This window comes from Lepidothrix coronata, unplaced genomic scaffold (genome assembly GCF_001604755.1).
Source record: "Lepidothrix coronata isolate B3197 unplaced genomic scaffold, Lepidothrix_coronata-1.0 Scaffold169, whole genome shotgun sequence".
Taxonomy (NCBI): domain Eukaryota; kingdom Metazoa; phylum Chordata; class Aves; order Passeriformes; family Pipridae; genus Lepidothrix; species Lepidothrix coronata.
In genome coordinates this window covers 1,239,960-1,265,270 of record NW_016690349.1, presented here as the reverse complement: position 1 = coordinate 1,265,270, position 25,311 = coordinate 1,239,960, and the positions used below count along the sequence as shown (strand labels likewise).

The 25,311-nt window shown below is 40.9% G+C and overlaps 1 long non-coding RNA gene across 1 annotated transcript in view; it reads left to right on the top strand.

Moving 5' to 3' along the window:
- Positions 1–25,311, top strand: part of LOC108504604 — a 162,105-nt gene that overhangs the window by 15,499 nt on the left and 121,295 nt on the right. Inside the window, exon 2 of the long non-coding RNA XR_001877183.1 lies at positions 10,312–10,400. This is a non-coding gene — a long non-coding RNA (uncharacterized LOC108504604). The remainder of the gene's footprint in view (positions 1–10,311; positions 10,401–25,311) is intronic.

The following is a 25,311-nucleotide window of genomic DNA, read 5'->3' as shown; positions in this document are numbered from 1 at the left end:
ATACAGGAGAGAGGAGGATTGGGTCTGCATGATGAGTTTTTTGCTGGAGAGCATGCCTGAAATGAGAAGGATTTATGTGGTACCTGATCAGCATTTATGGCAAAGTCAGTAAAAGACCACAGACAATTTCCTGCTAATTGCTTTTCTTCTGATGTACAAACCCCTTTTTCTGGTCTCATACATGTAGTGATTTTGCACAGCTAGCATGATAATACATTAAAATATCAGGGAATCTGTGTCACTAGAATAGTCAGTCGTAAATGAATATACAAAAGGCAGCAACCTCCTTAGGTGCTTTCTACCTCTGAACATCCCTGTTCACTTCTTCTGCAGGAAGAGATGATTCTCTTTCTTCCTTCCTTCAGCTTTATTGGAGTTTTCCTTTTGTCTCAGGTAAATGTTTATATTGTGACCACTCAGTGGTTTTCTAAGCAGCTGCAAGTTTTGAGGTGCTGGTTCAGAATGATGCACTGCCAAAACCTGCTGGCCTGTTAGTGTTCCAAATCATAGAATCATAGAATGGCTTGGGTTGGAAGGACCTTAAATATCATTTATCTCCAACCCCCCTGGCGTGGGCAGGGACAACTTCCACTAAACCAGGTTACTCAGACCCCCATCCAGCCTTGGTCTTCAAATGTGCCCAGGGATAAGGAGTCCACAACCTATCTGGACAACCTGTTCCAGTGACTCACCACCCTCAGTAAATAATTTCTTCCTAATATCTAAACTAAACCTACTCTCCCTCAGTTTAAGGCCATTCCTCCTTGTTCTATCTCTATATGCCTTTGTGTAGAGTCCCTCTCCAGCTTTCCTGTAGGCCCCTTCTAGGTTCTGGAAGGTGCTTCAAGGTGTCCCTGGAGCCTTCACTCCTTCAGGCTGAACAGCCCCAACTCTCTCAGCCGGTCTGCACAGGGGAGGTGCACCAGCCCTCTGATCAACTTAGTGGCTCTCCTCTGGACTAGCTTCAAAAGGCTGACGATGTCTTTCTTGTGTTGGGGCCCACACCTGGCTGCAGGACTCCAGGTGGGGTTACACAAGAGCAGAGTAGAGGGGTGGAATCAAGCCCTTCAATGTACTGGCCATGCTTTTGATGCAGCCCAGGACGTGGTTGGCCCTCTGGGCTGCATTTAAAGGGAATATACAACTGCTTTTTGTTTGTTTATGGTTGTGGGTTTTTGTTTGGGTTTTTTGTTTGTTTGTTTTGGGTTTTGTTTTTTTGATTTTTTTTTTTAAGATGCTTAATTCACTTAATGCATTGGTCAAAAGGAGAAACTTTTGGCCCCTGAGAGGCATAAGCCTTTCCTCCCTAACGAGCAGAGTCGGCCTGGCTCTCTGTGAGCTGGGTGTGGTCCTCTGACTTTTTACAGTGAGAGGTTTCACGTCTGGGATATCAGCTCAGAGCCTGATCCAGGGGGCAAGATGCTATTTGGGCAGCGTGGAGGCGGGGCAGAGCAGCAGGGGTGTGGTGAGGCAGCTGCCAGAGTAATCTGGGAAAGCAGCTTGGGGGACCCTTGCCCCCCAGAGTGGCTTGGGTATGGGACAGTGGTTGTTGCAGGCAGAAGATAGTTGATATCTACCTGGAATGGGAAATGGGGAAAGGGTGCCCAGGTCAAGGGATCTCACAAAGGAGATGTGATTTCTGTCAACAGCACTCTGTAACACCACCCTCAATTGTACTGCCCTTTTCCTTGAGTGCATGGAACAGGCCCCTTTTCATGGGCAGAGAAGGCATATCGTGTGTACCCTGCCCTCTGAGTACTGGGTATATCTGAGCCAGGAGAGGTTAAACTGTTTTGGACTCCCACGGTTGCTCAGAAAACTCCACTGCCTTGGGCTTCATAGATGAAATATAAACACCATTTACATCTACTTAAAATCTGAATTGAACTTGAAATTTCTGTTCAGTCCAGTGGTGAATGTAGCTACTGCTAAATTGCTCCATTAACTATAAAGCAAAGTTAAATCTGCTGTGTTTTACTTTCATGAAATGCTTCTAAGCGCTGGTAATATTCCTTTTTATTGTGTTCCTTTGACTTTACAGGAAACTGAAAGCTTTGTCCTAAAAAAAAAAAAATAAAAAAATTCAGGACTAAAATACCCATGAAAGCAATGCAAAGATTCAAAAAAGAGAGAAGAAGGGAGCAGCATTACCAGAAAGAATTAAGAGGAACAACACTGGAGCAACTTGCTGCTTTGCCTTTTCCTTTCCAAATGAAAAAGGTGGTCAAAGAGCATACTCAAAGAGCCCCACTGAGCAGATTACCTCAAGTTCTTGTGGAAAAGACTACAAATGCAATCTAAAAAGTCAATTACTTCTTTTCATTCAGATAGAATTTTTCAGCTTCTAACATGGAGTTAATTGCCTCTTTTTTTTTTTCCCTCCTTTTTTCTGGTAATGGTCCTTTGCATAGGTTTAGTCATCCTTGAGGGCAGCTGCTCCATCTATACAGCAATTGCCAGATGATTACCTCTTTAATGCTTTCACTGAGTACTTTGCTGGTTAACCTCCTTAACTGGAGAGCTGTTTATTGTTATTTATGTCTTGTCAGCATAGAGGTTCATTAAGCATTGGTAAATGACATGTTTTCATATCTGCTGACACTAGAAATGCAATATGATCAATTGCAAATTGATTTCAGTGCAGCAATAGAGTGCATTTAACACACATCAGAGGATCATTTGTACAAGCAGAGCTCGAATTGTTATGGCTTTTTATGTCTCTCTAATATCAAAGTATAAATTCTCCTAAGTCAAGCAATTCTTAGTAAAACAAAATGCAGAACTCAGTCCAATAAGTGATTGCATATCCCAGGCCAGGTCTCTGCAAGAGAAATTTTTGGATGGCAGGATGCTGGAAGTGCTGAAACAGCCCTGATTGCCTCAGCTCTTCCAGGAGGCAGAGAAGGGCTGGGGCATCTCTTGCGAGCATTCTCTCCCATGTCTCAGGCTGTACCAGGGGTACTCTCCAGCGCTTTTCCTCGCTTGCTGGCTTGCCATCACCTCCCTTTCTCTGCCTGTTCCTTCTTCATCAGGATGGTAACACTGAGTCTTGCCCACAGCCCAGGCAGGCCTGGAGATGGCTTTGTGTATGTGTGATTCCCACAAACTGAACTGACAGACACATCTGTGGCCAGGTCCTGTGAGGGGATCAATGATGGGGAGTTAAGAGCTTCCAGTCTCTCAGATGTAAATCGTCTTTTATTGCTCTGCTGTTTGGTCTCCTGGCAAGGAAACTGGGTCCAAAATGCTACTTTCTGGTATTACTGCAGGAGCATTCCTGAGGAAGCTGCAGTTGCTTTTAGTGGCTCAAGACCATTGTTAAACTGAAAGTCAGCCTTGGGGATGGGGATGCTGAGGTTGGATGGTAGGGCTCTGAAATCTGTCCTGCTGCACATGGTGATAGAGCATTCACTGCAATAGCACTGTCAGGCACCGGGGATCTCCTGTGCTGTGGAGGCTTGAGGTGGTGATCTTCTTTATCAGGGCTCTAATCTCCTCTCTGGGATGACCTCCGGCCCAATGCCAAGGGCAGAGAAACAGTGACCATATCCTATCAGGGTGCCTCCTGCCCAAAATTGTACTCCCTGTCCTGTTTCCTTCTGAAAATTTCCAGGAGCTATTGATATTTCTGCTCTCTCCTGTAGCAGTGTACTTGAACTGGAATAAGTCACCTTCCAGACACTGAATTTACAGACCCTTTTCTTCAGAAATTTGTCTCAGTGGCGGGAGTAAGATTTTCAACTCTGCACATTATATGACCCTAGCCCTAACCCTTTAGGGTTAGGCACATTATATGACACAGATTTGCCATCAGAGCTAGGAAAAGCATATAATTATCTTAAAAAAAACCAAACCAAAAAACATAAGAAAAAGAAAACAGTAGAAAAAAAAACCTTTCTGAGCGAAGGTTTTCATTAAAAAGCATTATCACGTTTCAATTTAACAAAACACTGTAAAATAAAAGAAAACCATGAATGCAGGCAGTAACCCTGAGAGGATCCAGTGCTCATTTACTATGTCAGGACATATCTCCTGTAGAGTTAGACTATTATTTTTCTCTAGTGTTCTGTCACACATTGTTGCATGTCTGAGATTCCTCACTAGTAACTGAGGAAAAAGTGGAGAGGATTTACTTGAATTAAGTCCATTATTTTATGTGCTGGAAGAAAGGAATGGCTTGCTTTGAAATTGCTTTGGGAAGAAAGTAAGATCTTACATTGTTTTAATAGGGGTAGCTTTGGTAATTTACAATCTATATGTAAGTCAAAACATTTTGACATTCATTTGAAGAATCCTGACTCTTAACTTATGCTTTTCTTTTGTTGGAATATTTGTAATGTGCTCTTGGCTTTATATGTTGCAATAACTTTCTTGGTTTGTCTTATAAAAATGAAATTAAACTTCAGATTATCTTTTCTGTATAGAAAAAACATGAGTTTCCAATTTAATCTGTTTGGTTAGTGACATTCCTGAAGAAAACTATAATCTTCCTACTTATTCTCACTAAATATCCAGGACCATATTTGCTCATGGGCAGCTGCATTACCGGTTGTGTCTGTTTGCTCTCTGTGGATTGGACCCTGGGAAATAGCCTTGTTTCAGAGCCATGACTAACAGAATGCTAAATTAATATTATGGCTCCCTAAAAAAATGTCTTTGATGTAAGATTTCAATATCCTTATTTTGTTAGAGAGCCACAATACTAGTTTAGCATACTGTTCTTCATGGTGCTGAGATGATATTGATGGACTTATTGAGAGTCCAGCTGTGGAGTTCATGCTGAGGGGGAGTCAGACAGAGGAAGGCAAATTTGTCTGAGTTTATGACTATAAGATGGAGTGGGTGGCAGAGCCTGTGATTTCAATCTTTGTTACTAATGTGTTAATTGTCCCCTCCCCTTTTTCCTACTTTTGTTGGTTTTTAGCACAGTGCAAGGCCAGACCCTGCCCCGGGGAAAGCCACAGTGCACTGGCAGCACAGGCTGCAATACAGTCTGAATACAGCATATTTAAAAAAAAGAGTACCTGTTGGTCACAAAATGGGAAATTCTGTTTTAGGAAAGCAATGATAAACTTGACAAAGGATAAACAGGTGAAAGAAGAGGGGCTGCCTAAGGGAGGTTTGAGTGTCTAAGCAAAAAGTGTAGTGATTCCACTACAGCGTAACCAAACTCTGCTTGTGCACACAACACAAAAAAGTATAAGCAACATGGAAGGAAGGCAGGAAGGATGGAAGGAAGGACGGACAGACGGAAGGATGGAAGGATGGAAGGAAGGAAGGACGGACGGACAGATGGAAGGAAGGAAAGAAGCAAGGAAGCAAGGAAGGAAGGAAAGAAAATACAACTGCCCTGTGTGTCTTAAAAGCACACATACATTCCTTTTAAAATTCACCAGGAGGGATAGTATTTGAAAGTATGGCATGCACTTAGCCAGTAATAACCAAAAAATTTGAGATCACGGGGAGTTTTACCATTTATCTTTTCTTTCTTAAAATCAATTAAAAAGCAATTTAATTTCAAGAACAAAAGTAAAAGATCAGGAAGATGTCTATGCAGAGAATTTATAGATAACTCTGATATTTAGTTAGCTAATTTGTAGATAACTCTGGATGATGATCCCCACTAACAACAAAATGCAAGAAAACAAGATCCCAGAGCTCTTCGAACTGATCTCTTAAAATCTGCTGGAGACATGTCAGGGCCAGGCTTTCACAGAGGCACTGCAGACTCCATTTCTGCCATATCTGGCTGTCCAAATAGCAGTGCCACTACCAGGCTGTAAGACAGAGAAGTGCTTCTCCTCCAGGCTGCCTCAAGAGTCCAGGCAGAGCTGGGGTGCTCTGCAGAAGGAGGAAACTGCCTCTGACATCCTCTGCAGAAACTGTCCTGGTCCAGTGAAGGGGTGGGGACAGAGACTTACCACTCCCTGTCCAGAGGCTGCTGCTCATCCTAGAGCTGTAGCCAGGCTGGGGACAGAGCCGCTGGTCCAGCCAGCGGTGCAGGAGGACACAGAGCAGGAGCCATGTGGGAGGCTGTGGTCCTGCTCCACATGGCTCCTCTGGTTTTGACAGACAGGAATCTGAGTATCAATATTACACATAGTCGCAAGGATGAGGATGAAGATTGACCGGAAATACCAAAAGGACCAGTATTTCATTAAAGAGAATAGATTTATTGACTGTCTAGACTGAAGTTAGTTTTGTATTCACACTTTAAAAGTTTTGATTAAGGTTTACACTCATACCATCTAACCATTCCCAGGTTAGTTTTATGCAAACATTAACCTTGACATTTTGACAACTTTTTTCTTTTCATTTAGCCTCTCATTTAAAGTTGTTTTCATTGTCTGTGGTTTAGCGATTCCCTTGGTTCACTTACACAACCAAGCCTTCTGAAGAGTGACAGCTCAGTGTGCCCAGTGGCAGCTCCCAGCACAGCATTTAATTCTCGGCTCAAGCCGAGCAGCAGAGCTCTACCTCTGTGGTGCTGCACCAGCATGACACCAGGTTTTGGGAGCAGTGATGTGAAATTTGCCTCCACACATGCACAATGCACTTGTGAGAACAACACGCTGGTGCCTTCACAACAGGCAGGGCCCAGGGGCCAGCAGAGGGTAAGGGGCCCTCCCTCACTTCTTTGCCTCAGCAAGATTCTTCTCCTGTCCCTCCTGCCATCACATACACATACGAGTCCTGTACCTCCCAGTGCAGTCTGTCTCTCTAGAAGATGCTCCAGCTCCTGCATGGGGGGGCCCTAAGAAATTCCCAGTAGCTTCTGCCGTGTGCTGGGACCAAGCTATGCAGTATGCAAAGATCCTCTGACAGCGCCACATGTTGATTTTGAAAGTCCAAGTTCAGCATTGTTGTATCAGAGAAGTGCCCCAAATCACCTAAGAACTTAGAGCAAGACATACTTAAGTATTTCTGCTCCAGCCTTCTGAAGATATTTAGGCAGAAATGTATGCAAACTATGTAGGTTTACAGTGATGCAGGGGAGTGCTGTGAAATCATGCTGGAATATTTCCATGGCTCATGCCAATTAAATACCTCCTAAAAGTCTGAGCCTTTAAGTTCCACTGATGTATTTCTTCTCAAGTGCTTCTCTGCAAAGCTGCTGTGGTTATTAACTCATTGGAGCTCTCACCGGCTGCTGAGACAGGGCATTTGGGTGCTAATGGCAGCACTTTGATAGACAGGTAGAGAGATAGAGAAGTTTTAACACGTGTCTCCTCAGGGAGACAGAAGAACTCATCAACTATGAAGAAAGAAATAGCCCTCAGCTCTTCATCCCTGCACATCTTGCCTTAAGACTGTATTATGTTGGGGAATTTCTGTTCCAGTCCCACTGACAGAATATGAGAAACTGGTCTTTCAATTTTGCTGGAAAAGGGGAAAATGAAGGATTTTGTTGTTTGGAACGAAAGAGCAAAAGTGGTAATTCACGGTGTAATTCAGACCAAGTCCCATGGAAGGCAGGAAATGTTGGTGACAGAAATTGCTATAGAACAGTAACGGCTACAGAGAAGCCAGGAATGTAAATAGTGTAGTTGTGGCCGTTGAGGACCAACCTTTCCTGTAAAAGCTGCCTGCGTGTCCTCCTGCTTCTCTTTCAAATATAGTCCAGTGCGTTGTTGACTGGATTAATTGAATGCCCTCTCTGGTTCCAGTTTTAGGAGTTCAAGATGAGAGCACAGACCCAGTCACTCTTACTAGAGGTAACTTTCTAACTTGAGTGTGACTCAGAAGATAAGAATGGTGACATTTTATGAAGTAGGGCTGCCGAAAAATGTGAGAGATTCTGCCTCATGTAAGGCCGAGGGGAAAAGAAGGTTGGGACTGCATTTTTAATATTGTTTGGGAATCCAGGTTCCCAAGACAGGCAATGCACATCCTTGTGAGCATGAGGGAACACTGAGGAGAGTGCATGACCCTGTATCATCATGTCCCTCCTGGAGACAGTGGCAACATGTTTATAGCAGGAACACAGTCCCTGTTCCCAGAGTGGGGAAGGGCAATGGGGACCTGAGGAACCAAACAAACACCATTTTTAAAAACCTTTGCTCCTGAATAGCAAATACATCTCTCTGTTTGCATAAAGGGAGCATCTGAAGATTAACTAAGAAGTAACAAATGTGGGATTTTGGTATCGGAATTAGGATTTAGAGAAATCTGATGAAGCAAGTAGTGTGTAGGGCTTGAGGTAAAATAGGCATGGTAGTGAAACTGAGAAGGGAAACACCCTTGGGAATCCTGGAATAGAAACCCTCATTGATCTCTTCTGGAACTGAGAAAGAAAAATCCAGGTCTGCCGATTGACGAGCACTGTGTGAGGGATAAAAGTAGATTACATTCAAGTGATAGTCCCAAATCAAAAGGAGTTCAGTAGTAAGAGACATGTCAAAGCTTTTTTGCTTATAACTGAACTTTATGGTCATGGATGTTATTCCCTAAGGATGTGACTGTATTGATTCCAACAATAAAACTTAAAAGAAAAAAAAACCAACAACCCAGAAGACCATATTACACTGAGTTATCCATAAATTATTTTCTCTGTCATGCAAAAGAAGAAAAAAACTGCCTATAAACATCTTGATTAATTCTACAGCATCCTGAGGTAATGCTCTGTGTCAGAAATATAAATATTTTCTTTAAAGGAAAATATTTTTTTAATCATTCCAAAGATTAGTGGTACTGATTTACCACTGACAATTTACTTGTTATTTATTATTATCAATTTATTAATATTATAAAAATCCAATTCATTTTCTCATATTGGTTTTCTTTTCTCACTTCACCTATATTTAATTCTACAGTATCTGATTCTCCTCTCTGACACAAACTATGTATGAACTTGAGTAGAGGGATTAATTTTTTATGCCTCATTTTCCTCCTTGTAAAATATGACTTTTGGGAAGAGAGTTCCCCAACTTTATTCTCCTAACACCTGGAATCTTTCTTCTAGTTTACAGGATGGATGGGATTGTGGTTAGTTTTCATACAGTATCTTTATCTAAATATCTCTATTAAATTAAATAGTTCTTTTCCTCTCATGGTGGTTAGTTCCTGGATACCTTACAGACTGCAATTCTCTCCTCTTTCAGTCTGTGTTTTACTGTGCAAAACAAGTTTCTAGCCTTCTGTCATGGGAAAATGCTCCTCTGATCAGCTCCATAGGCCCCTCCATGCCTCTGTTTTGATGTGAGCTCTGGCATACAGTATCCTGATGGGATTTGTGTATAAGATGTTCCAGCAAAAAATTTTACAGAAATGCTTGTCCCCTCAAAAATAGAAGAATCTTTTTGAGCCTGTTCATTTATAAAAATACATCATTACGTGTGCTTGTGATATCCAAAGATCATTCTGTCCTCCACTCACCAACACACAAGGAAGATGCAGTTGAAAAGTCAGTGTTTCTTGGGGCACAGCCTGTCTAAGTAAAATACAAAATCAAACAATAAGGCAATGCAAAAAAAAAAAAAAAAAGTGTGTGAGTTGCTGTACAGCTGTGATTTAATAAGAGTGTTAAGCAAGAAAAATGCTTGAAACCACTTTGAGGGTTGAGCATGGGGCACCCTGTTTGTGTTGCTGTCCTCTCTGCCCCTCTGCCTTTGTCCACCTGTCCATGTTCTGCTCTCTCACAGCTGCTGGCTGCAAAAACAGCACTCAGTAGAGGCAAAGTAGCCCAACCTGAGGTACTGGGGCCCAAAGAAGTGCCCTTTCATGGCATCCTGGCAGTCACAAGGATCAGCACATGAGAGGAGGTTGCTGCTGCCAAAGAGGAGACAGGATGAAGGTTCAGCTGGTGTGAAGTGCTGCCCTTCTGCAGGCTCAAGGCAGCTGTACTGGGCTGCCTTGGCTATGTGACTGTGTTCTCTGTGAGGGGAGACCAGAGGTGCATTTAAATGCAATTAATAGGGCAGCATATGATAGTTCTGGTCGGGACCAAACTGTAGTCTCTAAGAGAGAGGTGTGACCACCTTGCTGCTGCTGTGATGTGGGGGTGGGATAAAGGGGAAAGGTTAGGGACAGAAGTAGTCAGATGGGTAGTTTAGATGGGGTTGATACTCCTTGCATTTAACTGGTGATGGCCTCCATTTACAAAATGTAACAGCTGTGAGTAACTGCACTCAGTCTTTCTTTGTGCTAAATTGTTTCATTAGAAGGTACTGTCTAGTGATTGCTGCTTTTGTTTACTTTTTTCTAAAGTTTGTTTTACACTTACAGTTCTTGAATTGATCTGTTTTAGACTTTAAATCTCTAGTATTATGCCTCCAGATTGAAGCATTTTGTTGTGTCACTCCTTGTTTCTAGTGCCAAGATTACAGTCAAAAGGGTCACCAATGAAGATTTGTTCATGCAGCTAAGCAAACTGTTCATGGAGAAAGCTCTAAACGAAACAGGTCAGTTATATATATTTAGTTTTGGATATATGTAGTTTTCTGACTTAGGAGGAAGATTCTTTGTGAAATAATACAAAGAGAAATTTTTTATTTGTGCTTTTTTTTAAGAGTTATTTGTGGAAAATACTGTATGGAAATAAGGTTTTTCCTAAAGTTGCCTAGAAACAAGCTGGATACAAACCCTGTTAAACTTGATAAAAATATAAGATGAATGAGGTGAGACCCTAGGATATCTTGTCTTTAGTTTCCTCCCAGCTTTAGATGTACGCAAAGCTTCCTTTTTTGGGAAGATTTAAAGTGTAGTTCCAAACTAGCTGCTAAAAGTTACCAGTCTTTTAACATGCCTCTAGGCATCTCATTTCTGTTAGAGCAATCCTCTTTTTGACTATGTGTTCATATTTAAGCAGTGGGTCTCTCTGGGTGGCTTTAGTATTTTGCAGGATCTTGTGCTTATAGTTTGCAAATGCCTGTGAATATCTCAATTTTTCAGAGAAGCTTGTTGGGTTGGAATTTTTGCTGCCTGGAGAGGAAGGCTCACGTGCATGCCAAGAGGTTTCTACCTTGTGATTGTTGTTTCAGACTCACTGGTGCCTTTCCTTGATCTGTGTAACTATCTGACAAAAGTAATATTGAGAACATGAGTGGCTCCAATTCCTGCATTTTCTTAATATAAAGAATGACTGTATTTTTTCTGTCATCTATGTTCCTTATTAGGGTCTGATCCAAAAGGTTCTCATGGGTTTTGGATCAGGCCTACTGGTGTGTTAGGACAAACCATGTTCTGACCCGTAGAGTTAATGGAATTAACCTGGGAAAGGTTTTACCCTGTTTTAAAGTCTCTGGTTTAAAAATACTTGCTTCTAGCAGGGAGGATAGTGGATTTGCCCATTTTTTTAGGACTGCCTTATTAGCATTAGTCTCAATCCTAATCATATTGCTCTTTGGTACTTAGATGCATCTTTGGGCTAACATTAAATAAACAAAAAAACCCTACTCAGAAGCACAGAATAGTATTTTGCTTTCTGGACCCTACTCTAGAAGAAGTTCCTGGGTATCTTGCACTCCCAACTACCTAATACCAGCATACCGTATCACAAGAGGAATGTCTCTGACCACAGCTAGAACAAAACCATACTTTGTCCTTGAATATGAAAATTACTCTCCTGTGGCAGTAACTTATATAAGTGGTGTTTCTGGGTTCTCTTTTCATGCCATCAGCTCTTTCTTCTTTCACTAACAGAATAAAGGTCAGAAAATACAGATACTAAACTGCAGTTGTGAATACAAACACTTCAAATTTATTTTGTGACCTCCTCTTTTGCAGAAAACTCTCCCCACAATGTCAAAATTGAGGCCAAAATCTCTCAGAAAAGGGCAACTATCTAAAGTCTTGACCCATTGTTCATCTCTTTTCCAGGCCAAGCTATTCTTTGCTACTGAATTATTTACTGAGGAGGAGAATCAGTTTAATCATCAGAGGAGCATTAGAATCCAACAGGACTGTGAATACATATTTAAAATGTTTACCAGTGCGTTTGAGCATATTCATTTAAAGCCTTTAGAGACTAAGTTGCTCATTACAACTTCAAATGAGGTTTGCCCTCTTTGTTTTTTAACTTTCCAGATTGTAAAATGCTTGCCTTGGCTTTTTTTTTCAGCCCTGAGTGTGTGGCTTTTTGTTTTATGCTGAAGGTAACAGTAGTGAGATGTTTTCTGTGACATGAGATTCCCTTGTGTGGACATGGTGTGTAACATTTTAGGTTTGAATTTATCCATGTTGGATGTGGGGGGGAATTTCCACTGAGGCAGTGCTCTTTCTGCTGAAGACAACAGTGTCATGGTTGCATTGGTTTTGGAATATTACCCTATTATGCTTGAGAAGCATTTAATAGCACTACACTGGATGTCTTGCTTATTAAATCGCTCTCATAGACCTTCCACTGCCGATGCAATCAGAGCTAAACGGCACTAATGCTTCTTCATAGCTATTAGCATTTCAAGAGCTTACACTTCAAACAGTTCCTTCACACATCCTCAAGATTTTCAGAGTCTTCTTTTGGATTACTTCTCAGAATGAAAAACAATGAAATATTTATTAAGTTTTCTGGAAAAGCTCTGGAGGCAGGATTTATTAATAGTGAAACTTCATTTCTGATGCTGTTGTTCTCAACTGATAAACTGTTTTATGCCTCTTTATGTTTTATTTTTACTCCTTAAAAGCTGGCATAGATTGCAACTGCTCATTATGAAAAATCTTTCTTTGGCTCTTGATCCAGCAGGAGACTGAATTCTGTGTGTTTAGGGTTAAAAACTGAATCTCCTCACCTCTGCCTATAAACTCAGCACTGTATCAAGTAAGGCAAAACAATTTCTGTTGTCTACTGTTCACATATTTCTCCCAAGGTTGACTCTGATTGTCCAAAACTGACTTTTGGTCTTTAGCATCTTAGTACCAATGCTTCACAAAAGTATTTCCATCCCCTCTGCCCTGACATTTACTTCCCTATGTCCCAGCACAGCAGTCCATGATCTAGCACTTCCAGGAGTGCGTGATATGACTGAGATTGGGGGTATTATGATTTTGCTGGGGTGGATATAGATGGGTTTTGTTATTGCTGGGATGGTGGACAGAGCTGCACTTACAGGAAAACTTCCAGATCTCTTTCAGAGCTTTTCTGAACTGCTGACATTAATTTTACATTCTTAACATAGACTTGAAGCACCTGTGGCTAAAGAGATGCTTTTAGAGATGAAGTGATGCAAACCTAACTTTTGCTGATGATCAGAAACTTTAAGTGGCATCTTAAAGACTGTGGACTGTGGGGCTCAGGGCTTACTGTGATGTGGTGGGGATTAAAGCATTTGTGTGCAACATTCTCTGTGTAAAAGGCTAACATGGTCATCAAACATATGGATGTTAAATCCTTTGTTATACATTGGTGATCCTAGATATATAATAGTATTTCACTACAAATTGCTTGTTGTATTTAAATACAGTAAGTAAATCCCACGTGAAACTCAATGTTCTGAATGCAAAGCATTTAAATCAGTGTTTCTAAAACACCGACTCCCAGTCCTCCATCAACAGTGTGATCTGAGCAGGCTTCCCTTTCCTGTAATCTCCAAAGAGTGAGGGAGTGAACTGAGACCTTATCCTTCACAAATCCACCTGTATCATCTAGAAGAGAAAAAAGCATCGTAATGTGTAATAATATCACAGGGGCATAAGCCAGAGCCTGGTCTTCCCTTCCGATTTTTTTTCCCCCAAAAAACAATAGGTGTGTTATTGTTCTTAAATTACCTCCAAAAAAAATACTCTTCCCTCTAATGAGTGGCACAGAACCCCTTTAGAAAGTAATGCCTGCAAACCATGTGCTGCCTGGTTTTCATTAAAGATATACTTTAATGAACCCCCCCATCTTAAACCAAATCCTTTCTGTTCAGCGTGGGCTGGAAGTATGTACTTGATGACTGAAGTCGCTGTGCCCTGATCAGAGTTCTAGCGCAATCACCACACCTCACTAGCTTTTGATAGGAAATTACTGTTGAACTGAAACATTCTCTTGCCTCTTAAAATGGATAATGGGTTATAGGCAAAACCAGAGTCAATGTCTTTGAGGAAATTGCTCGTTAGAGTAGCTGGACTTTCATTAAGGAGAGTGATGTGAGGTTTGTTATCTGTATGGGCTACCTGTATTCCAGATCATTGTTCTGTCTTGATGTTTGCTAGTTTGCTCTCTGTCTAACATCAAATTATTATATCTGAGAGCCTTAGGGCTAGTTGGAATCCAGAGGTCCCTCTGCACCTCCTCTGCTTTGGTGAGGGGATAAGAGGTCCCTTAGTAATTACCTCTGAAATTGAAAAAGACCAAAGCCTTTATCCCTCACTAATGTCCAGATCTGTTTTGGCTTATTTTTCACACTTTATCTATATTTAATTAGAATTTTAGAGAAAATGCAGCTTTGCAGCTGTAGTAATCATCCTGAAATAATTTCTGAACCTTGCCATGAAATTTTGCTGCTCCTTATTGAGGAACAGCTCTCTCCGAACTGCAGCAGTAAAGTCTCCTCTTCCCTGGGCAAATAATTATCTCTCAAAATGTTTTCTGCCGAGTGTGCGCAACAGTAAAGAGAGTTACGTTAAATGCATAGCGACAAGAAATTCCCTGCCTTTGTATGCTCCTCACAGCTCTGGAAGCCCGGCTCATTGGCAATTCTAATGGGCGCTGTGAACCCAGCGGGGTCCGTCCGCCCACGCCAGGAGGCTTCAGCCGGGCAGAGAGTTCCAGGAGCTGGCGCTGCGTAGCTGCTATCTCTGCTTGTTGAGTTGACATGAGACAAGTTATTACCATATAAATGAGATAAGGTCTTAGATAATTGCAGGCTGAAAGTAAAACTGAACTTGACTGCTTGTGGCTGGAAATTTTAAGTGCACCTATCTCCAATTTTTATTTATTTTTTTTTTTTTAAAGTCTGTTACTTTTTTCCTTCCACCCCTTAGCAGAATCTATAAGTGATAGAAAGAGCCCTTATGTTATCCGATTGTGACTATTTTAGACCTGGAACTTTATGGTGCCTTTCCTTTCTCCTCTGCTGGTTATTATGAAACCTGTATGCAGAGGTAATAAAATTGCTTTGAGGAGAATATGAATGCCAATCCCTTTGACCAAAATAATCCAGTGCAATCATTCTATTATTTTTTCTCTTAAGAAAAAGTAAAAGAAAATATCTTTTACTTTCTTCTCTGATTTCTTGTCTGTTTCTGCTTGTCTAGCCAGGTGGCTCAGTTTAGGAGATACTTTTTCTCTGTATTGGTATCTTTGTTTTCTGTTCCCAGGCATCTGACTGCAGTGTGGAGTCGTTGAGTAAAAAGTGATATTCTACTACATTAATCTCTGTGTTAATCTTTTCCCTGCTGTGTAAGGCATAAAACACTAAGGAAAGGAAGAAATATTTCATGTGTCTCACCAAGGCATGGTGTAATATTAAGGATCCCTTTTAGTAGCTAAAAGTAGTATTTTTTTTAATTGGCAATCATCAAACAGCCTGTTCGTGCAAGGCAGAAACACCTGGTGAAACAGCCAAGCAGGAATCACCAAATGTCTTCTTTGTTGTGGGGATCAAATTCACAAGTCAAGGTCAAGTTTGCACACTGGATTTGGACAAAATTCAGTCTTTCAAAGAAGTCTAGGATGACCTGTGTGTGCTTACACCCCAGAAATGATGCCTGGAGCAGGGCATAGGGCCTGTGCTGGAAGAATGGAGGGGAGGCTCAACTGGAGCCGAAGGACATTTGCCAACAGCACTCAGGAGTTCAGTCTTTATCTTTGTTACCAACAATGTGAAGCCTAAAATTTGCCCAGACCTACAAACTGCTTTCTCCAAAGCACAGTTAGGTTGTTTGTCACTGGGATTTTTTTGTTGCTGTGTGGTTTTGTTTATTCATTTGGTTTGGTTTTTGTGTTTGTTTGTTGGTTTGGTTTGGTTTTTTTTGGATGTGTGTGTGGTCTAGTTGAAGAATTGAGAAGCAAAGATGAGTGTCCTGAATGTTTGACTAAGCTGGATACTGGAAAATCTTTAAGTTTGAAATAGGCACTTAGAATGATAGGTACATACTGCATCCAAAGGGACACAGTCTTGCATCTTCTGGCTCTATTGGATGAAGTATATTCTGGCCAAAATTAGGAGCAGGGTGAGTTTTCCACTTACCAAACCTGTGGACCTGCAAGTTGAGGCAACTTCCATTGCTCTTGCAGAAGTGTCTTTGCCTGGAAGTTAGCTACTGGAAATTTTGCTCCCGTTTCCCCAGTTGTGACTGTTACAGAACTTGTCTCCTCGGTGATTTGAAGGCTTTCCATTTCTAACCCTTATGACATTCATGGGCAGTTTATAACCCTTTGACTAAATCAGATAGATGACACACAACTGCAGTTACAAAAATGTTTTTATACTATTAACATAACAAAATTCTATGTATTTAATAATTGCATATCAAAAATAAATAACCAATTTAGGCTCAGTCTGAATGCCAGTCCATCTCAGGATATAATGTAAAACTTCTACAGAAGATTGCAGGAACACAGTCTTTCCTTTAATAGTATCTTCCTCAATTTCTAGTGCCACTGGTTCAATGATTCAATATTGCTGCTTATGCTTGCTATCCCATTTCACAATCTCCTTCTCTTCAATTTGATGTCTTCCCTGCACCAAGGGAATTGCTAGAGAGCTGATTTACTTTTTTTGTGACTTGGCAGAGCAACTAGAGGAATAATAAGCCCAAAGAAAAAAGATAATGCTACAGTTTGGTCACCTAAGGTACCTACAGTATTACAAAGTTTAATATAAATATCTTTAAACTCAAAAAGTGATTTTTGAAAGATGGGCAAGGTGTTTCAAAGGAAACTGGCTCCATGTGAAGAATAAGGAATGTGTTCCTTTGGAACACAGAGTGGTTTGAAATACACAGCTCTCCCAACATGTGAGTCATCCTCTGGATGTGATGATGTCCAGAGGATATTGAAACATAGACAGAAAGAAGAAAAGTCAAACAATAGAGGCAGAGTGAAAGAATAATGAGCTCTAAGATTAATATTTCAGCAGTCTATTTAGAACCATGTTATTACAGTGCTTGAGGCATTAAATTTTCTGGTCTGACTAGTGTGGCAAATCAGTTTATTTTAGACGTGCGGTCTTGGAGAACTTGCAGAAGTTTTCAACTCAAGTAATGCATTATGCATCTGCATTGGACAGAAAAGAAGTGTAAATCCTACATATAATAAAAATGAGTGGAAGGGTAAAAACACTTGGAATTTAAAGATAAATTATGAAGAGCATCCAAGGAGATTAAATCATGCAAAGAAAGAACAGTGAACACAAAGGAAAGTTTACAAAAAAAAAGAACAACTGGGAATTTCATCACACGATTGCTCAAAGATATTTAGGATGCATTTTTCCCCCTGGTTTAAAGTTAATTCACAGGGTAAAAGCTAAATTATCAACTTGCTGGAGGACAGAAAAAGGGTCAGTGACTTGGTAATTCCAGTCCTTATTCCTATCGATAAACAGGTAGGTCTGAAGTGGGCGGTGAATGCAAACGCTAATGCTGATATCCTTTCACCGGATTGCCCGCTGTGGAAGAGAACAGGCTGCTCCGAGGGGTGAGCTACAGTCTGCCTCACATCCCAGCAGAAACACATTTCCCACCTTTCTCATTCCCAGTGTGAGAGAACATAGGAGTGGCAGTTATTAAAATGTATGCTGACCCACCTTCTTAAAAAGCTTATTTATACAACAGTGAGGTCAAGGTAGAGATCTGTTGTATTCTTTAAACATGGGAAACAAGCAGTGTTACAAACAACCTCTTGTAGATATGACAAACTGGTTCTTAGTGCTGAACAAAAATGAGTTTATCCCCATATTATTTAAAATTTGGTGTTTGAGAGCAGTATGATTTCACTTCTCTAGGCTCTTTTAAATTTGTGTGATTATGTGTAGTGCTTTATTGTTTTACTCCATGATAGAAAACCGTCATTCCTTCCCTTTTCCCTCCCTCCTCCTCATTCCCACACTGCCAAGAAAATGAACAGAACAACTTCTTCTCTTCTTAAACAAAACAGTGTGTCCAAAGGCACAGACAAAAACTTGATGAACAGATAAAATTTAAGTAGATGCTAGTGTTTCATAGGTTTTAGAGAAAGTTTGCCTTGCAAAAGTGAGTTAACTTCAGTCTATATGTGGTGGTTACAAAAAGTTTCATTGACAGGCATCACAGCTGGGAAGAAATGAAAAAAAAATAAAGAAATACATATTATATTATTGAAGACCATGAATTCATCTGATGTTAAGGAATGTTTCAGTGTAGCAGCATATGTGTGCTGTAAGACTTTAGTTAACTATGTGTTAATGCCTTCACTGTGTAAATAATAGAGTAAATTCTATATGAGTCACAGCTTTGAGGTCACTGAATGTTTCCCTTCCAACCACCTTTTTAGTCTCTCTATGGCATGAAATGTGATGTGGAGGGGAAAGAAGTGAGAGAATAAAAATGTCAGCTGTGAACGAAACCATTGGTGGCTACCTATAAACACGAGTTCATCTAGAGAGGATTAAACAGCCTCTGCCTATAGAAATGCCTATCACCCTCCTGGCACCTGTGGGAGGTGCTTTCTCCAGTAGTGTAGTGCTGGTGCCTGGCACTCTGCTTCAGCTCACATTGCATGGAAGCACTGTGGTGACAGAAAGTGCAGCCCCCAACGGATCACCCACACAAAGACAGCCACTGCCTTTATTTTCAAAGTTCCCACATTGCTGAGAGAGAGTGCAGGCAGCCAAAACTTCTTAGGTGGAAATGGAATCATAGTGGCTGTTGCCTGGGCTCTGTGTGTCTGGGCAAGCTTTCTCAAGGAGAGCTGGAAACAGTCATAGTCTCAGCTGTGATGTGCTATAATCAAGTGGCCAATTGCCATGTCTGTTCCTCTGCTGGCCAGATGGCCCATCTGAAACCATCTCATCCGAGTTATAGTTCCTTGCTGTCAGCACTTGCTTTCTGCCTGAGCTTCCTAAATACAGCCCTAGAGTGATATCCAACCTTTAATTTCTGAACACAGTATAGTTATTATTCACCTTGCAGTTTATTCTCTGATGCAGGTTTTTTTTTCAGGGTGTGAATCTTTTTTGAGCCTTCCTTAAGGAATTCTTCAAAGCTTTTTTCTAATTTTTTTCTTTTTTTTTTTTTTTCTTTTTTTTTTCTTTCTTTATCAGGGAACTTTGTTTCACAAATTTGTTAAGATCTGATTGTGGAAAACAACATTAGCAGTCATAACCACTGTGCTACTAAAGTCTTTGTAGTGTAATTAAAAGCAAGCTGCAATTGGAGACTATTTGAGTTGAACACCTCTGTGTAATCTGCTTCATTAATGAGTGCCCAAAGTGCCACTGAACAGGAACTGCTTTCAGTGCCACAGTGGATCAGGTTGTCCTCTGTTTGATCAGCCCACACAAAGCCAATGGGGGTTTGCAGTCGTGACTGGTTGGTTTATGGGTGAGACAGCTCTCCTCCCTGATCCCACTGATCCCTCTCCCCTGGACCACAGGGGAGGTCCTTTCCTCCCCATGTAGCTGAGTCTCCTCATGTGAGGGACCGCAGTGATCACAAGGAGAGGTGACCATCTCTCCTCCTGACCTGAGGATAGGACATGGGGAAGGTGTGCACCTGGAGACCAGGCCAGCAGGATAAACCCATCTCATGCTGAAGCTAGGGCTTAAGTTGGATCATCCATTTTCTCTGTGTGCTAAATGTCTTTTGTTGGAATAAAACATGCAGATACATCAGTACTTGGATTACACCAGTGCCTAATTCTGGAAGTTACAAACTTTAAAGGTATTTAAGAAGGTTGCAATATTCATAGATCTCACTTTCATGCCCTTAGCCATCTTTTTGTCTAACTTGTGCTCTTTGGTTTAATGATCCAAAGAATTGGGACAATGTGTATGTCTGGAACAGAGCAGCATGTGGCTTTTGACTGTTCCTCTGATGTTTTGTCACCTGCAGAAATTGCAGCCTGGATTATGACAGTAGAGAACTGAAGAGTGTGACAGGTCAGATGGAATCTTGGCACTTGCAAAGAATTCCACACTGCATTTTAAATTGAGCCAGGAATCCCCTTTTGCCAGCCCTTATGCAAATTCTGTTCCCACCTGAAAAGCTCCAGATCTAAAAATAACAGAGAAGAGAATGTCAGTGTGGGATTACATAGTGACTTTAATAATAAAAATATATCCAGGGTGGTTTTGAGCATTTCTGAAAATGCCAGACAGATACTGCCTTAAATGCCTGTTTGCCTTCATGCAAGTTAGGATCTCTCCTGTGATAGATCATTGGGTTGAACACCAGGGGCCTGGGATTAATCTTAAAGGGGAAAGAGGTGAACCAATAAAAGTGCTAAAGCAGATTTTCTGAGTGGAAAGTTGTTACTTATACATACATGGGTTGTAAGGTTTCATATAGCCAGTAAAAATGGTCCATCTCAAATTGTTTATCAGTATGTGTTTTTGGTCCATGTACATAAATGCCCGTGGGTTTGGTGTGTGGGATCTGCGTTTCTGACCCTACTGTTTGTGGTGTATTTTGCAACATTGAATATTTTCTGTGTTATCTACATTCACTTCAATGTTTCAGACTAGAGAATAATTCTGGATTTTTTTCTTTAGTTTATGAACTTCTTTGCCTCGAAGTGTTGATAATTTAGAAAGGGAGGTTCGAGTGTAACTTGTGATAAAGTGGCAAATGTTTTGCCAGAGGTTGCAGGGCTAGACCATTCCAAGTCCCAAATATAATCTATAGCAAAGAACAAACACATACCATGTATGCTTTCAGTAGGATTAAATCTAAAACAAATGCACTGAAATGAAATAACATAAAAGTAATGAAAAGGTCTTCATTCTCAAAATTCTACAAATATATCCGATGTTTACGTTATGGTTCTGTATTTCTACAAATAAGAAAAAGCTTATAGAATATTTGGATCATGAAAGACCACTTAAAAAGTACTAGGTAACTGTAAGTTTATGTATCAATATATACTTATGCTTTTAAAAGACCTTCATAGCTTGTTGGCTATAAAAACATCAGTTGCTGTCCAGAAGAACAATATTGGAAGCACTGATTCAGTAAAATGTGCAGCATAAAGCCCTCAGAAAAATAAACAACCTAATAAAAACTGCCTCTGTTGTAATTGTTTAAAAGGTGCCTTCAAACCTGAAGCTGAGACCACATAGTTAGAATAATGACTGAAGACGTGAGAAATTTATGCTGAGTCCTCCCCTTGTCTGTGGCTTTTCTGTGTGACCTGTGGTCTGTCTCTATGTAGCTTGACTCCCTGAATGCTGGCTCAGAGGTCCAGCTGAACTGCTGCTTCCTGAGGTTACTATCTGTCAACCAAGTGTGTGCATGTTTTTTACCTTACACTTGCAAGAGGTTAAAAGTATCAACTTCAATTAAAAATATAAGATTTTAGGTATTTTTTATTTGCGTGTGTGACAAGTGGTGACAGTACCTGCAGCTTCATTGGCAGATGGGGCCTTGTCAAGTACTGGTAACTTGACTGGTTCCCAAAATGGGGATAATATTCCTTTCCCACTTTGTACTGAAGATAGGAGCCACGTGATACTGGAGACAAGTGGTTTTGGGTGGTTCTGAATAAAGGTTTATTTTCCTATTGAAGTAGTACTTAGTCATGCGAAATATTTTCTGGCTTGAGTTCAGCTCGCTATTAGTCACTGCTCTGTGCAGTTCACTGGCTTTATGCCTGTGGCCACATCTCCCTGACCAGAGGCAAAACACGCCGCAAAGGTGGCGGGCGAAGCTCTCCATGAGCTTGTATCTTTGCGGGGCAGGGGTGGTGTTCCCACTGAATGTCCAGGGCTTGCTCTCTGCTGGTTGTACCACACAGGAGAAGGAGGCAAAGTTGCTAGGAAGTTATTGAAGACTAATTGCTGCGAAAGAAAGACTTGGGATTAAATTATGTTTGCACCTGCAGGAGCTGCTGGGAAAAAATACTGCCACTGACAGAGGTGTAGCTGGGTTTGATCAGAAGAAAGACCTTCCAACAACTCAAAAAACTTGTTCTTTTACCTCGTTATGGCTTATTCACTGACTGGCAAAGACATATTAAAGCATCTGGTGTATTCTTTCTGCAGTTATGGATGATATATAAAAATATTTATCATCCTATTTGTCTCAACATTTTCCCCAAATGGTTATTGCCATTAAAATTTTCATGCAAATTGCAATAGCTAAAAATACCATAGGAGTTCACTTACATATTTTATAATGTAATTTGTGGCTTAAGACAATCAGCTAAACAGATTCTGTTGTGCAAGGGTAACATGAACAAAAGTTTTTAATCTCCACTTCAGGACCTTGTGGATGTACTTTAAGACTGTGTTAATCCTTTGACTTTTCTGTGTATTTCCGACTCATTGTCACTTAAAACTGTCTGATAGAAATGCAAATCTTGGTGCTTGTTAAACAGAAGCAGTAGTAAACCAAACTTCCATCAAAACAAATAGTTCAATGATTTCTGCTGATAAACTCTGCCAAGAAAGACATGGCAATGATAAGAAAGCTTCCACCAATTGTACAAGCTTCCCACGAAGAGGGAGAGAGCTCAAGCAAAATTACTGACCTCAGCAACAACAGATTTCTTAGTCTTTTGTCATATCTGTATGTGAGAGTGAAGTAGGAGGTTGCTTTAGGCTTGCCTAGTAGGAGGATGCCCTTACACAAGACACCTTTCAGCTCCTTACTCTGAAGCATGAGTTGTGCTAGTGAGCTTCACTGCAAAAGCTGGGTTTGTTACTTCTTTCCTTCATTTGGAAAGACACGTTGTATGCTGTCTTCCTTTGCAGTCCTGTATGTGTGGAGGAAGGGTATGAAAGCAACCAGTACAAGGTCTCGGAGCCCTGTTCAAACCTGAAGATCTGAGTTAAAAGCAAACGCAAAATTCCCACAGTGAGGTCCCCCCAGGGGAGAGCAGCCTGTGTGAGAGAGGGCCTAAGGGATGTGGTGAAGGGGCAAGGGAAGAGACAGGAAAGGTCTGGCAGGCTGGAAATATGTATTTTCAGTATTGATTTATTGTGCTTGAGAAGCAATTCTACCTGGCTGAAAGGAGTGAACTACATAGTGAGGAGCTGATACGTGAAGTCTAGCTGAGCTCTTCTGTGCATGAGGTCACTTGTTGTTTAAACGTATGGCAACAGTGGCCTTTATCAGGATGAAAAGTTTAGAACCTAAAAGAAATTGGAATAGGAGGCTTTCTGCAGAAATCTTCTGTTGTTGAGGCCCTTGAGGAATTTCCTCCATACCCGAGGGCTGTACTGCTTGCAGTGATGTGATCCAGAGCAGAGGCTGCTCACAAACCAGGAATGGCTTGTGGAGCTGAGGAGGCTCCTGTCACCACACTGGTGTCCATCCACATTGGGCATCACCACCCTGCAAGACTCAGCAACCTAAAACTATGAATTCAGTGTTATTTTAAGAGGGGTAAAATGCAACTGGTGAACCCAGTAACGTTAAATATCTAGATAAAAAGATTGTGAAATAAATTAATATTATAGTTTGAGAAGCAAATATTGTATGTTATTCTGTTTGTCTACACTGCTGGTGGTACTTTTTTGTTTTGTTTTGTTTGTCATTTGTTTTTGGTTTTTTGTTTGTTGGTTTGGTTTTGGTTTTGGTTTTGAATACTGATTGGCAAGCTAAATTAACTTTTAAAGTGGGACTTCTGGATAGAGGCTTCATCCAGTGTTTTAGAAGCAACCAGACTCCTGATTTACCCCCAGACAAGTCTCAGTGGAAGCACATATGAATTTGTAGGGCATTCTACTGCAAGCAAGTTTTTGTTGATGGTGATGAGATTAAAGAGAAACAATTCAACTTAATTTTTTTTTTAGACTAAGAAGAAGTGTAGCCGGTAGGGAACTGTGGTGTGTTTTGCTGGACACTTCCCTTTTCCTTGAACACTGAAACCAAGAAAGCCCCCAACTATTTACAGGTGAACTGTGCATTTCACTGTCCTGTGAGCCAAGAAGTAATGTCCTGCTGTTGCTAGTGGTCTCATTATCTGGTTACAAATTTCAGCAGTGAGTTAGTGTGACAGTGGGTCAGTCTGCAGGAAGCGGTTTAGGGATGCTCAGTGCTCTGTCTGCATGACCCTGTTTCAGAGAGAAAAGCGCAGAAAGCAAGAGGGATGAGAAGTCTGGCTGGGAAGTGCTCTTTCACCACTCTGCGCTCGTGGTGTGAAGTGTGGGCTTCGGGTGAAATCAGTATTGGGAGAGGCAGGAGGCATCTGAATTTATCCAGCTATCAGTGAAATAGCGGAGTGGAGCTCTGAAAATGCAGCAGACACCCAGGCAGTCCACTTCATGTCGGTTTGGATATTATAGATTTTGTTTTTGAAAGAGTCTTTGTCAGGTTCAAATATTGATGTAAATGCAAACATGGGCAGAAGTTGAGAGTCCTGAATATCATCTTAAATGGTATCAACTTGCTGCAACATTTGCTGCACATACAACAGGGGACATACAGCCTTAGATTCAAACACCAGCCTTTAGTCCAGAACGCATCTGGTCTTCTTCCAAAACACTTGCAAGGTATAGAGAACTAGAGAAAGGGAGAACATCAGCCTTGACTTGATACCTTTTTCTGAATTTCCACTATCGTCTAACCCAGAAATGGTTCATCGCTTCCTTGAGGCTCTTCCACTCCAATGAACTTGTAGTATTAGGCCTGATATGATGGAAAGCCCAAGCAATTGGCACTGAGCCATGGCATTTCCTCACAAAAGCTGTCATGATCTTGTCCGTTGTCATGGGACATCACTTATTTTCTTTGGATATACTTTTGGGCAAGATTAAATGTAAGCAGGTATAGTTTTAGATGGTTTAAATTTAAATCAACTGATTGCAAATCTACTTTCACTTGCTCTGCTGGTAGCTTAAGACTTTATTTATTTTTCTGTAAGACAAGCTCTGGGCAAAAAATTATCTATGATTATGATTCAAAGTCTGGAGACTAAACAATTACTTCAGTAAAGATTTCAGTGTGGCATTTGACACATCACAAATTGCCCAGCATATATAATCCTATTAACTGGAGTGGAGAGATGAGATCCTTTTATGCTTAGAATCAACAAACACTGCACACTAAACACAGCTTATCTCAAACACTAAATAGGCACCGAGAACTGAGGCTGATGGTTGGCTACTTGACTCACCCAAGTAAATACAGATGTTCTGAAAATACCAGAGTTAAATCCTTCTGCTGCTTTTTCCAAAGTATCTCTGAAACTGGTTTGTTTGTTTTTCCTTGCATAACTTTGGGCTCACTTTTTCTCTCTTGCCATTAAAATTT